This window comes from Chamaea fasciata, unplaced genomic scaffold (assembly GCF_029207755.1).
Source record: "Chamaea fasciata isolate MVZ Bird 193981 ecotype frontalis unplaced genomic scaffold, bChaFas1.0.hap1 SCAF_6, whole genome shotgun sequence".
NCBI classification, from domain to species: Eukaryota; Metazoa; Chordata; class Aves; order Passeriformes; family Sylviidae; genus Chamaea; species Chamaea fasciata.
The window spans coordinates 73,197,982-73,213,084 of record NW_027094091.1 but is presented as its reverse complement, the minus strand read 5'-3'; the positions used below and the strand labels follow the sequence as shown (position 1 = coordinate 73,213,084).

The window sequence follows — 15,103 nt, the reverse complement described above, 5'->3', positions numbered from 1 at the left end:
GCAGCTCTCCCCTCATGCCATTGCCTGACACAGCTCCAGTAGCATCCTGGATTATGCAGCAATGGGGAAAACAAACCCAGTGCCTCCCAGAAATATAAGGTTTTCTAGACAATTCCCAGTTTTGCTTGGAAACAAATGCTATTTTAGCAGGAAGCTCACTTCGGATGAACATCCACATGAGCCAAGGCAGGAAAGAACCACCCCATTGTGTCCAAGGAACAGCAGTTAGGCCCGGATCTAGGTTTTAATGGGATTTATGTAATTAAAAATGCAGTAAATTTAACTTTATGAAGAGATTAATTATGGCAATTAAACACTTAGCAAGTTTTCCTGGGAATTCCCAGAATTCTGTGAATATGGTGCTGAACAATGCCTGATTTCCCAACATCAATTGGGTAAAGTTCCTTGGAAATGTGCTCTAAGATGTACAAAAATTCCAATTAGGATGGAAAGTGGAAAGAATAAATATTCCCTTACTAAAATCAGAGAGAGGAAAAACATCAAATAAAAAGAAGGAAGAACATCTGAATCCCAGCTTGCCTGGAAAACAAGCTCAGGAGTTTCTAGCATTGAAAACTTTGGGAACAGCCATGAAGTTGGTGGAAGTTCATGGAATGATGATTTAAAATCTGCTTCCTCTGCTCTGATTTTAAAGGAAAGGGGGAATTCAACAGGTCCAGTTACTCCTGTCCAAGAATCATCTGTGTTGTGTGGGAGTAACAATTCAAAGAAACTCCAATCTTGTTTCTATTTGACATCTGAAACTCTCAGCAGAGTTGGGAAGTTCCAGTGGAACAAAAGAGTCACAATTTCTGGAATAACAAAATTCAACTTGGCAAAAGCCAGGAATTCTATTTACAAATCCATGGAAGAGGAGGAGGATGATAGCAGGACACACTCCAGCTGAAAGCAACAATTTATTGGAAAAGGCAGGAAATCAAATGGACAGTCTCTGTCCGGTTATGGTCAGGCATTTATCCAGGAGTCAGAGAGAAAAGTGGGAACATTGGGCTGGGATAAGGCCTTCCAGTGGCTTCATTTCCTACTGGCTCTCTTCTTTTTTGTCAACTACTGCAAGAGGAAAAACAACAGGAATAAAGTTTCAAACATGGGCAGGATGTCCATCCAGGCTGTGCCTCAGGGAGCTCTGGGAATCTGGGATTGCCAGTGGGATTAAAGGGCTGGAAAAGGGCACCCAACTGCCAGGTTTAGGGCTGGGACACCGCGAGGCCTCGGCTCAGGGGCAGCTGTTCAAGCGGGTACTGCAGGAGAACACTCCAAAACTGAGTTAAACATCCGGCATGACACACAGGACAAACTCAGGTGGGAGAAGCCCCCTGGATGTTCTATGTTCCATGCCGTCTGCAACTCTGCCAGGGCCTCCCTCAGAATACTGACAAAATAGGAGAATCTATGGGAATCATCCAGAAATCCATGAATTTTCAGTTATTAAGAACCAAAGTGGCAGCAAAATGTGTCCAAACTGCACTGCAAACCAGCAGGTCTGGGAAGACACAGGAATTTATTCCAGAGGGGACACAAGTATCCTTCAGCCAGCTAATATTTCTCTCAGGCTCTCTGAGGACACAAACAGCAGCTTTTCCCTGGAGTTCCCCTTCCCATCAATGCAAAGGCTTCAATTCTCCTCCGACTCCATGTTCAGGGAGGAAAATAGGAACATTATCATTGCACAGACTGTCCAGGAGGGTGTGACTGAGGCAGGATACCAGCTCCCAATCCACTGCTGCTTCTGGATTTCTGAGCAGTTCCTTCCCATCCTGCCCTTCCCAGCACCATTCCCTGAGTACCACATCCACAGACACCTTCTCCATGCAGCTTAAAAAGCCACAGAAACCCAAAGAAAGAAGATCAAAAATCAATTCACATGTTTCTAGTCTGGGGAGAATGAGGGAGGTCTAAAATCTGTATTTACTTTAGAATAGTAGAGCAATTTTTCAAGACCTTGAGTATTAGTGAAGGGGAGCAAAAGCTGAGAAACTCGTTTATTAACTTATTAGTAGCAGAAAACTGAAGCTTTAAGTTTAGTTAAGATCAAGTTTTGCTGCTAAAAATTAAGAGGTGCAATGTTAGTGTTAGTGCTTATAACTTTCTGGCATTAGAGGGTATTTGTACCATAAATTCATTATTGAAGTAGCTTACTTTAAAATAAGAATTTTTATAATACAGTTGGCCAAAAAGAGAGTCTCAAAATCAAGATAAAACTACAAAACTACACATTTTCCCAAGTACCCTCAGTGTGGAGCTGTGTCAGCCCCAGGTGTTTGCTCCCTCAGCCCAGCCCGAAGCAGGGTCCAGCTGCTGCCCAGGGGAGGTTACCAAGGGACTCATTTGTTTGAAACTGTTTGTGTTGGTGGCCTGCAATGCAGTGCAATGTGAATGTGAATAAATGTGAAATATATGATTCTTGTCTTGAACAGTGACTGACCTGTTCAGGGGAATCTCCTCACCTAGGATGGGGTGCTCTGCCACAGATTTAATCCATCTGCATCTGAAAAAAAGTTAGGACAAAAGTCAGAGTGCTGAAGGATAACCTGACAGCTCCAGACATCTTGTGGCAACCTAGGAATACCCTCTCTACAGGCCAACTATACCCTATATGACAAATTTCAAGTCTCTGGGACTTGTCCTATTACCCCCACACCCAGACTGAACAGCAAGGCAGAGCAGCTCCCGGCCAAACACATGCAGACACCCATTACACAGGACACGACAAATGAGGGGACACAAAACACTTGGCAAGAAGAACAACCGTGAGGACCGAGAGAACTCGGAATGAGATGACTGATGTAAGACTGAAGGTGAACTGACCAGGCTCAGAGAACCCTGCAGGAAGAACATGCCAACGGGATGACATTCCAAGAAGCACAAAGATGGATGCCCAAGAGTCCTAGGGACAAAATCCTCTACCTATCTTCTCATTTGTACAAGTCCTAATCTGCCATAGTGGATCTATATACCACCAAAGAATGTAATATTGAATAAAAAACACATATAAATACTACCATTTATTAAATAGCACTGCCACTATCTATATATAAATGTATACATATAATTAAAATATATTAATTTGGGCATTAAGCTGACAATACAAAATAAAATAGAAAATGTCTTAAAACAATATTATGTTATATCCTCTATCATCCTCCCCCATATTCTCTCTCAACTATATTATCTAGCACAAACAAACAGAAACCCCATTTTTTTACTCTTTTAAAATAACTTCTCATTTATTAGCCATAACAAAAAATTTTGCCAAAACTGTTTCTTCTTCTTCTTTGAAAACTATGGAACTTTACCACCATATGAAAAACCAAACCAGCACCAAAAACCCCACGCCGGGGCCAAAAAGACCCACACCACACCCCCACTGCAATTACCTCCGCCCCTGCTACTGGATTGATGCAGCAATGAAAAAACATGGACCCAAAGATCTCATGGGAGAGTGTAAAATGTATTGGACAGTGTTTCTAGAAGGCAGCAAGAGTATTACTTAAAGCTGTGGCTCGGTTAAAGAGCAATACCAACAAAGCCCACAGATGAAAAGCCTGCGGGGAGTTTTGGCTGGGTTTTTCCCCACTCCACCTCAGCAGCTCCCCAGGGAATGAATGCCAGGAGTGCTCCCACACAACGCATTTGGTGCCAGGGCACGGGCAGAAGCTCCCTCAAATGCAGCAAGACACAGCCCGATTTAAATCCTTCAAATGCTGGGAAGGCTGGGGTTTCCTTCAATTTAAGCCCTGAAACTGAGGCAACAGCAGGTGTTCACCCCACCTTAAACCAAAATGACAGCAAATAAATGTATTGTCCCCTTCAATTTAGTACTCGACAAAAACAGAAAAGGAGGGGTTCTCCTCAAATTAAATGTCTCAAATGATGAAAGGGAGATTTTTAGCTCTATTCAAACTCTTTAAAGGGAGTAATAACAGGGCTTTCCCCCCACACTCTGAATCTAAGCATGATGAAAATGAGGGTGGGGTGAGGTGTTACCTGCAATTCAAACCCATAATACAGTATTCTTTCCCTTCCATTTAAAACAGGATACAGGGATTCCCTGTTAACTGATACCCTTAACACCATGGAAAATACAAGTTTTCCCTCAATCAACACCCTTAAAATCACAGGTGAAGGAGGATTCCCCACAGTTTAAACACAGACAACAACAGAAGAGGAGCTCCTTCCCTCAATTTAACTCCTTTTGTCCTCATAACCCCCATTTTTTTCCTGGGGGCACCAGGGATTGGAAAGATGAAATTGAAAGGAGAAAAGTTCCCCCTGCAAATCCACACTGTCTCACCTGCTACTGCTGCCTGGCACAAAGGTTTATCCCTCAGCATCCCCTTTTCAAGCAATACTCCACACCCAAGTGCATCCAGGTGCTACCCCAGACCAAACAAGATGGTCTCACCACTGTTCCATAAGCCACTCCTGGGAACTCACTAAAAAGCCCTCTCCTCCAACAGGTCCATGCCAAAGTGAGCTGAGGAAAACCCCTCTTAAAGCAGACCCCAGCAGGAGCCACCCCCTCATCATCCTCACAGCTCACATCTAGGACTGCTCTGTCCCCTCATCATCCTCACAGCTCTCACCTGGGGCTGCTGCCACTCTGAGTGTGAGGGCAGGGGCAGAGGGGACTTGCTGCACAATCCCTGGACAGCTCGTTGTCTGCACCTGACACACTGGGGCATCTGGCTTCCCTTTCTGTGCATAAGGACCCCTCTTCTCCTGCAGGTGCCTGAGGCTGAAACTGGGATTCCACCTCCAAAGTTCCATTGCCCGAGGTTCATAACTCCTAAAGAGATTCCCCAGCAATCATTAGCCTTCATTTACAATTTTGCCTTCGGAATCATTGCTAACTTGTCTTTCTGTGGAAGCATTTCAAATATTCATTGAGAGTTCAGGAGCTGGGTTGGCTTGTTTATGACTTAGCTGACAAACCCAGGCTAAATCCAAACACCCAGAATGACAGGGAAATATGGAGACAGTTTATAAATATTCCCCTTCCCTTCAACTTAGTCCTTCATTGCACACCCCCAGAGCAGATTTACTCCATCCTTTCTTCCCAACAGCACCTCTCCAGCACAAATTCCACTTCTCAGACACAAACCAAACAGAAATCTACTACAGGTGTTGGCTTGGAAAGTAAAATTCTTAGTACTTCAGGCTACATGACTGAAACACATACATGCATTGATGGTCATTGAGGGGAAGCTTTTCAGTGGAGAAAATAGCCATTTTGGTAGCAACAGGACACAGGCAATGGCTTCATGCTGCTTGAGGGCAGGGTAAGATAGGATGTGGGGATGGAATTGTTCCATCCTGGGAGGGCGGTCGGGCCCTGGCACAGGCTGGCCTGAGAAGCTGTGGCTGCCCTGGAATCCCTGAAAGCATCCAAGACCTGGTTGGCAGGGCTTTCTGCACAGGAGGGGTGGGATGGGGTGGGATAGGGTAGAGCAATGTAATGTGGGGATTGCACTGTGGGGTGGTATGAAGCTTGGGAGGGGTGGAGATTGGAATGGGGACGATGGGGTGGTTTGGGCTCTTGGAGTTGGACACTAGAGGGAGGAAAAGCAAGAGGCACTTTTGGGAGGCTCCTTGTGCTTTTAGCAATTTTGGGGCCTAAAAGTGTCTTCTGGGAGGTTGCAGTGAAATTGGGAAGGCTGAAGTAAAAGTCCTGAGCTGTGGAGGGCTGAGGTGAAGTGGCAGTGATTTTGGGAGGGTAAAGGCACCTTGTTCCAGGACAGAAAGCAAGCAAGCAAGAAAGGAGGTGGTCCAGATCATGTTCTTTCCAGCACCTGTAGCCTGAAAACTGGTGTTTGCTGGTGCCGCCACAGCCCAGATCCAGAAATTTCCCAGTGCCAGCATAGCCCAAGTCCAGCAATTTGCTGGCACAAAAAGCCAAAATCTGGCAATTTCCTGGTGCTGGAACCGCCCAGATCTGGTACATTGCCGGAGCCAGGACTCCGGATCCAGCAGTTTGCTGTCACCAGTACTACTCGGATCTGGCAATTTCCTGCTGCTGGGGCACTAGGAAGCATGGCTGAGCAGGAAAGGTGAGCCTGAGCCAGGAGATTTCCTTGTGGCTGCAGCAAAGCCTCAACGCACAAAGACCTTGCCGGCACTGTGCCGTGGGCCAGGCCAGATTGTGCCACGAGAGCTGAGCATAAATTTCTTCTCCCAGGCAGCCTTAGAACATGGACTGTGGAGAAGGCAGACCTGACTCCCAGCTTTGCGCAGTCCTCCAGAAGAATCCAGAAGCAGCCTGGGAGCAGGCTTGACCTGCCAGGGGCGGCCAATTGAGAGGCCTTTTCTCCCCTGTGGCCTGAGGCACTGGGCCTTTCCAAAGTCTGCCCAGCTGCCTGCCAAGGGGCCTTTTTCACTTGGATGAGTACCTTTTCCAGGTTGCTTTATCTGGTTTCCTTGACCTAAAGCAAAAGTCAGACAATTGAATTTTTTGTTATGTTTTCAGAATCTTTTAATGTAATCTTGTGTCCACTATGAAATGAGAGAGGAGTGAACAAAATACTTTATTGGAAATAGAAGCTGAGTTTATGTACCTGACATTTTTATTAATGTTAAACATTTACCTGCTGCAGTTTGAGTATAGATAATATCCACTCTTACTCCCCAGTCACAGTTATGGGAAATGAGAAAATATGTTTTTGTTCAATTCATGCATTTACAACTGAGGAGTTGAGCGGAACAGATTTTGCTGTGCAGTATTATTTGATTTACAGAGATTTCTAACCTGCAGTCCCTGAATTACTGCTGTATCTTAGTAAGCCTGGGCTGTTATATCATTCAAGCACCAGAATAACTGCCCTGCACTCTCCAAAGAAACTGGAAGGCTGTGGAAGATCTGATATTTTAGAAAGTAACTATGTAATTAGCAGGAAAAACTCATGGGGTGGAAAGAACACGAAAGATGATGTTTTGAATGTTGTTTTTTTACTTTCAAATAGCTGTGGTAGCAGAGGTGGCATTTGTAGGATGTCATGACAAATTCTTAGAGCAGGAGAAGGGAAGGATATTGTAAGACACAAATTAATCTGGTCTGCTCCCAGAAGAAAAAATGGCCAAAGTAATCTTCCATTGGTATCTGTGGGAAATGGACTCATAAATCCTCCTGGATCTAGAGCATATGTGAATAGAATTTCATCCACAGAATAATCTGATAGCTTTAACTTTTTGGCTACTTCTAGCCTTAATTTCAATAGGTAGCAGAATGGTATAACAAAAGGTCCAAGTCTTGGTCATTCTTCTACACATCTATGAAATATGTCATGACAGTGAGGGAACCTGAAGGAAGGAAATAGTGATAAAAGCCAACTTGTGTAGGTGATTATTTCCACATACTTTGCAGTAAATGTGCTTTCCTCTTACCTTTCCTGTTCTCAAAGCCTCCTTCAGTAAGAAAAGGCTACAGGTTGCACATAATGAGGCATGGTAGTATCTCTGAAATCCAGTGAAAATGTCATTAGAAATCTTGCTCTGTTTCAGTTGCCAAGTATTCATCACGTTCTGTTTCTTTCACGCTGATTGCTTTGTCTTTGTATGCAGAAATATTAAATCAGGGAAGTTACTCTGTGGATGCCTCTATGGCTTCATTAACTACCTATTTATCTCTGCTCACCCTTCAGCCCTTTTATGTTTACTTTCAGAAAACAATCTTCTGGTGATAAGTTTGACTGGTGGAAATTAAGAGCTTATAGATCCTGACTGTGCTGGCAGAGTGAATATGAATGATAAAATAAGAAAAAAAAAAAAAAAAGGCCCATGCATTTTTGATGGGTTTCAGCAATGGCAGCTTAGCAAGAGAACTGACTTGACACCATGGCCATCCACTGCTCCTAACAAATAAATTTAGTAAGGCAGTGTTTTGTCACTGCTTGCACTTCATCATATTCACAGCAGCTCTGCTTGCAGCACGGGCAGTCCCACATGTGGGCCTCACTTGAAATGTTCTATCTGAGGCTTCCTTAGTGGCCACGGCCAAAATTTTCCTTAGCAATGACACAGACATGGCTGACAAGACCTGTGAAAGGAAGAATGAGGCTGGGGTCTTTTAGTTTTGGTTTTTGGGTTTTTTCCCCTACACCCCTTCCCCTTTGCCTTCCTGCTTTATGCTTAGATGTTAAAACACTTTATAGGTGCTGTTATCTGCAGGTAATCTGACTTGCTTCATGAGGAGCATACACAGTGATTCTCCTATGCAGCTGGGTATAGAGCATCTGTTAACCTTAAGGGCATAACAGAGCAACTACCTCTAAATGCCATTTACAGTGAGTAAAAATACACTGTGATCTATCAAAGGCATCCCCTGGCTGGAAGAAACAAAATGATTGCCTGATTATTTAACCTGTTTATGTTTTGTTTTGCCTTGGCTCAGCACCTACTGTGTCACCTTCACTCCAGACTGATCTCTCATTGTGTGCATTTATTTGGAGCCTCTTTCTGTTTGTTTCATCTGTCTTACCAGGCTCTTGTGTTGCAGATGAGGATCCAAGCAGGCATGGCTCAAGTGAACACTGAATTTAAACAAAAGATCACTTGTCACACTTTGCTTCAGTTCATGTGCAGGTAGAGCCTTGATATTATGGTCACCTATAGACTGTATATGTTCCCTTGAGTCTGAAAATGACTGTAGGGAAGGAAGGATGAGAGAAGACTACAAACTGATGAATGACCAGGAGAAGAGGAGTCATCATTATTTACTGTTCTCAGACTAGAAGAACCAGGGGACCCCAGAAATATTGCCAGGTAGGAAGTTTAGAAATAAAATCAAAGGAAAATATTGCCATGACATGATGAAGTTACCGAACTCGCTGTTACGTGGCACTGTGGAGACCATGACTACAAATTACGCTTAGAAGCTAACAAGACAAGTTCATGAAGAGGTCCATGGGTAAGTTTTAAACCAGATGCAGAGTGTAGCTCACACTGATCCCAGCTGCTTTTCCTGGGACCAGGAGCAGCAGGACAGGGAGCCCTGTTTGTGATGGATTCATGACTGTCACTCCTGGCAGCCAGTTATTGGATTGCCACCATACCCTACGTGGGTGCCAGATTTTATTTCTTCCCCCTTACCTCCCTGGCCAGCAGGGTAGTTTGTCTTCCCCATGGCTGCCTGCTGAGTCACAGGTTAGAACTGCAAACTCTACCTGTAAGATTTTCTCTACACAAAAAATGCTGATTTAATTGGGAGGCTGTTAATTAATGGCCTCTTGGGACTGACCTTGATGAGTTTGACCTCAGCCAAGATGAGCTGAAGCCATTGAGTGGAGAACAGTCTGTCAGGAGTGTTGTAGATGTGGCTGGTCCTGCCTTGGGGAGAGGAGAAGATGGGGCAGTGTTTTTCAACCTGTTTTAGTTGAAGACTCACCTAAATGCTTTTGAAAAACAAAACAAAAATCAATGCAGATGATGGAAAGGTTTAAACATCCATCTGTTCCTTCTAATCCCCTCTAATTTTATTCATTTGCACAGTGGTGCAGTGTGGTGTGTGGCGGTGAACAAGACCTTCCTGGTAAATATTTGCAATGGTTCGTAAGGCTGTGTGCCCAAGGAGTTTTAAGCTGACATCTGCCATTTCCTAGTCTTAGAACAGCGAAGGAGGAGAGGTATCCCACCTCACTCCTCTCCAGGTTGTGCATGCCTGCAGCAATGCCAAACTGATGGACACCAAGAATCTGACACCAACAGAAGCAGGTCTGTCTCTTTCTTCTTGTTTATATATTTCATGGTGCCCACAGTTCTCAGTGCAGGACACTGAACCTGACCTGTAACAACCACGCCAGGTATAAATGAACAGACTAAATTCTGTTCATAACTGCCAGTGGAAATAGACTCACTTATGTTTGTCCACATGTGCTAAAAGTTGCCACTGTGCCTCTCCAGATGCATTCCCTTCTTTCTGTACAAGCTGCTTGCTCAGGACAAATTTAATTTGGGAGGCCTGACAATTGAATTGTTTGGGTTTTGAAGTCCCTTCCTCAAGCTGGTCGACTCAGCCTCCCCAGAAACAGCAAGGGAAAAGTCGAATAGTCAATAGCACAAAGTTTTCCAAACATCCTGAGGCAAGGGACTTGTTATTTTAAAATGAGAACATTAAACTTATGGATGTGAGACTCATATAGACAGAAATGTCTTATTTCAGCATTGGCTGGATTGTCTTTAGGATATCTTTCATGGTATTGGTAACAAATTTGTCATTGCAGCAGATTGGTGTAATACAGTCAAGTTTATACTTGACCACATCGAAGCCTGTGGCTTTTTTAACTCTACAGCCACTGTTTTGAACATACAGTCTATGTTTTCAGTCTGAAATAGTAAGCAGTTAGAAAGGACAGAGGCATGATTGTGTCGTAGAACCCAATCTTTCTCTGCCGGACTGAAAATCCACTGTCATTTCTGACAGTGATTGCCCTCCAGCTGCAGTTTTCTGCTCTATAAAATATTTTGCTGCTGTACAAAACCTGCTCCCTGGAGCAGTGGGGTTTGCTGTATGATATGCTTGCTTCAACAAATCTGTTTCACCAACAAGGCTCTGCAGACTGGGACTGCCCTGATATCTCTTGGTAGATATTCTGAAGGTCATTTCTGTTCCCAGTGGGTGATGGGAAACCAATCTTTCCAAAGATTCTATTCCAATACAGTGGCTGATACTTTCCTGGCAGTCCTGTAGCCCTGGCAAGCAAGAGTCAGGAAGGAGCTGCCTGCCAGTGTGTCTCGGGCCAGTGACACGGGAAGGGGGTGCATTGGGCTTGTATCAGCTACCCGAAATTACTGAGAATCCTGCATATGTCAATGGCAACAGTGGAGAAACCTTCACAAAACCTGTTCTTACACTGTCTTGTAGTCCTTGTGGATTTAAGCACACAAGAGCTCCATTAGAAGTCTTGGATGCAGTTTCGGCTTTAAGGTGCTTGTTACAGAGTCCCACATTGGAAATAGCAGTCAGGCTGCAACATGCAGTAAAGAAATGGGATTAAAGTTTGAGCTTTGGTTAGAGCACTCTGCCAGAGGGGCTCTGAGGATTCCAGGGTTGAGTGCATTTGCAATGGATTGACAACTTCTACAGAGTCTGTCTGTAATTGTTAATTTTTTCAATTTGAAAAGGTCTGGACATTTTTTCTGTGGGAGCTGTAAATCTCAGTATTCTCTGAGTGCAAGTGTAACAGGCTTTCACAGCAGTGGCTCAAGAGGCAAGTCGGAAAAGAAGTGACCCTGCTAGTTTGCTGGTCAGAAGTTTTGTTCTTTGCTTCTCTGGTAAAGTCTAAACCTTTTCTGCAACTTCAAAATTGGCCATTGTCCATAAAAGAAGTTTAGAATGTGCTTAATTTTAGTCTTCTTACCCCTAAAATTTCTTGAGGTTTTGTCTATAAAAAGAATGTAATTTCCTATACTGTCAATGCTCAGTCCACTATTATTGAGAAGTGGTATGAACAGAGCAATATAGAGCAAAGGATTATTCCTCTCTAAATTCTGGAAGTATGATTAGATTTTGGCCTTAGATCACAGCAGTTAGGGTCTTTGGGATATTCTGTTGCCCTGAAATTATCCTGGGAAAGACTGACCTGGTGATATTTCATTCCTTCCCAGACACTCTTTGCTCCAAGGTGCACTGTGTTCATTTGTTGCTGGCTCAGAGAAATGGGACAGACGGGATGGGGGGGGGGGGGGGGGGTGTGATTTTGATTCTGTAAATGTGTGGTAAGACAGATAGAGATAGTGTTAAAGGCAATCCTGCCTTCAATATATTGCAGCTGTGTTAATTAGTCAAGAGTGGGAACAGCCTTGCTCCCAGCTATGGGTGTGATAAAAGAGTGAGTCAGTTGGCGTCTGCTGGCTATGCTGTGAGGAGGAAGGGACAGGAGGTTGTGCAGGGGACAGATAAGGTGAGCTAGTGTACGTGGGACAGATAGGGTTAGGTGCTAGGGACAGGAAGCAGAGAGCCTCCTTCTGCAGCCAGAACTGCAGAAGGAAGAGAGAAGAAGGAGAGAAAGAGCTGGAGCTGTCCATAGGATTGCTACATAGAAAAGGTATGGAGGAGTTCTAGATAACATGGTGCTGATGCTTGGAGTCCCCTGAAGTTTTTATTGAAGTGTTCTGAGTGCAGTGGTTGTCTTGACTATGACATAAATGTGCTGTCAGTCCTGGAGAAAGTCGTGTGGCGAAGGGGTTGCAGGGAGAGAGCCATGATTAGGGTTAATTGGTGTCAAGTCACAACCGCTAAACTGTGGGCAACTTTCTTGAGAATAGAGCGATAGGAAGAAATCAAGGTTTTATGGCACTTTCAGAACAATTTTTGATTGCATTTTAGTCTAATTTGATGCTCACATAACGAAAACCTTGCAGAACACCATGGCTGGCCTGAAAAAATTTCTTTTGTTCCCAGACTGTGTAAGCTTATTTTTCCCTCATCATTTTTCTAGCAAGTGTTACAGTAACAAAGTATGATGATAGAAACTCATGGAAGAGAACGGGGAGAAACAAAATCCATCCTGAGCTGCCAATTATTCAGAAGTGTTCTGGTTTGATTTAGTACCTAGAAAACAGAACCTCACAGAGCCTTTTGCACTGAGAGCCTATTACCATGTTATTTCTAACCTGGTACTTAAGTTAACAGAACTTTTAATAGCTATAATCATACCTGCTTTAGAGATGTCGACTGCCAACTTCAGAACATGATGTCCCTGAAGATTTTGTTGCAAATTCCATTTGGAAGAGCTGGCTGAGCTCCTGTAAGATTGATGCACTTCAGGGCATGCCCCAAACCAGGCATTAAATGTTTAAGCAGCTTCACTGTAGGTTTGCAGTACCTATGTTTTTTCTGTGTCTGCCTAAGAATGAACGACTGATATTTTTGGAACTTAACTCTCTGCATCTCTCACCAAAACTCAAAGGGAATTAGCAACAAAAATATTCTTTATCCATCTGCTCAACCCATGAGAGAACCTTTCACAAATGAAGATTGAGTTTTGTCATTTTTGGGGTAGTGAAAATGGAAGCAAAAGCACAAGTATTTGCCTGAGTTCAAAACAGCAAGCCAGTGATGGTTCCCCTTTTCTGCGATCACTGCTGTTAACACAACAAAATGCTCAGATAGCTGCAGAAATGTTAATTGATGGCTCCTGGGGTGCTGATGGTTGCAAGCCATGTGGAAACTCTGATTGGATGTACAGGAGATTTAAGTTTTGTCATGTTATCCAGTATTTTAATGGCACCAGAATTATGCATAGATGAGGAGAAAAATATCTACTGAGCTGGAAAATATACTGAACTGGTATTTTTTCTGCATGAAGCTAAATTCAGCTGTTGACTTGCTTTGGTTATCAGATCATCTGGCTTTATGAAGAGATGTAACTTAGTTCCCTCCATGTAATATACTTAATAGAACTTGAAAAAGCTAAATGGATATTCTATTTTGTGGATCTCTGCTGAGCAGAACTGGAAAAGATTTCAGTTAAGTGTTGAATAAACTCATAAATCCCCCAACAGCGAATTCTGTAAATGCTTGCATTTTGTCATGCTTATCCCAGCAGAGAGGGGTATTGAAAACAGGACACTGGCATGACATTTCTTTAGGATTTGCTTGTAGAAGTCACTTTGTTCTTAATGTGGAAAAATAGCAGAGAGGCAGAGAAGAGCTTTCATTATCCATCTCTGCCAGAGACCTGCACCTTTGTAGATTCACCGCACTGAGGGTAAAAATCTCTTGGGTTTGGCATTGATGGTGAACTCTGAAGTTGTGAAGACAAGAAATCATGCACCTTAATGTCTTTAGGCTTCAGAAACTGCCAGAATATCTTAAATGGGGGATTTAAATAGCACTGACAACTGGAAATCAGACCTTAACAGTGTACCAGATGCCTCATACAAGCACGGTATTACACAGGTACATGTTCAGTTTAGGTTGTGATAGGTCACATCTAGCAAGATTATGCAGCCTTTTAATGACAAGGAGATGACTAAGACCTTGGGATCATGTTGGTTAAATATGTGGCTTTTAACTTGTTTGAATAGGCCACTTCAGTAAAGCCCTTTTGCAAGGGGTCTTAGAATTACTCTGTCATTAGATACTGTTACCTTAGGTCATCAAAATTTTACAGAACTCAGACTACCTGCTGCTTTCCTTCCACTTCCTCTGGGCAGGCCCAGGGGGGCTTCAACCTCTTGGCTCCTTCCTCAGGGCTGCACTGAATCTAGCAGCCTTGTCCTTTCCATCTCTTCTCTGTGGCAGTTACCTGGACTGTAAGGATACCTTAGATCGTCTTCTCTTCCCAGAATTGTATTTTACTTAGCTTACTGTGAGTTGAGGGGCAGCTGTTTTTGGCATCACTCAACAGCCAGACAAAATGATCTCAAATATGATGATGACTTTTAAAATCTGTGAGAATCTGTGGCTGTCTGGAACAGTGGCTTTCTCACAGTAATTGATGGTGGAAATTTAGCCTGAGAGACACCCATCATAGGGAATTTACAATTAAAGAACGACATGAAATAGAGAGGTGGCTTTCTGTGAAAGGTAAGTGCAGATAATCAATAAGGCCTTTCCTGGCTGATGGTTGAATTCAGTATCTTTTCTGTGGCTTCTAACATGCAGTCACAAATTATAGTTTAAATTTAGGCTGTAACAAAATGTTCTTGTTGAAATATACAACTATTTCCAGGATCTGCAGAAAGGAAAGAGGGAAGGGAATGAGAGAAGATATGGGAAGTCATGAAAGTGGTGAAGGAGGAGGGAACCTGGAACACCTTCAATTTTCCACGGTGTTGACTGTCACATAAGCAAAAAAAAAAAAAAAGTGTCCCTCTTGGGAAGCTGGTGAGGACCCGGGGGAGCAGAAGTGCCAGGGAAGAGCTCTGCCTTCCCAAAGCAGGGCTGAGAAAGTAAGGCAGGAAGAAGGTAACTTGCCATGACAATCCCACACTATTTTATGCCAGTCTCACTTTTAAAATGTATTTCCAGTGCCAGCATTGAACAGCTTCTTTATTTTGATTTTACACTGTTTCCTGGGCAGAAAAAACATAATGCACGCATTTACATAACATCTGAAAAATGCAGTTGAGTAGTAAATCAGAA

At 43.4% G+C, this 15,103-nt stretch overlaps 1 long non-coding RNA gene across 1 annotated transcript; it reads right to left on the bottom strand.

The window, feature by feature from the left end:
- Positions 1-368: 368 nt before the first annotated feature.
- LOC136290767 (uncharacterized) lies at positions 369-4,545 on the bottom strand. The gene is made up of 3 exons (XR_010721377.1): positions 4,316-4,545; positions 2,447-2,509; positions 369-1,071 (listed from the first exon to the last, which is right to left on the bottom strand). It is a non-coding gene; the product is annotated as an uncharacterized lncRNA (long non-coding RNA).
- Between the last annotated feature and the right edge of the window lie 10,558 nt (positions 4,546-15,103).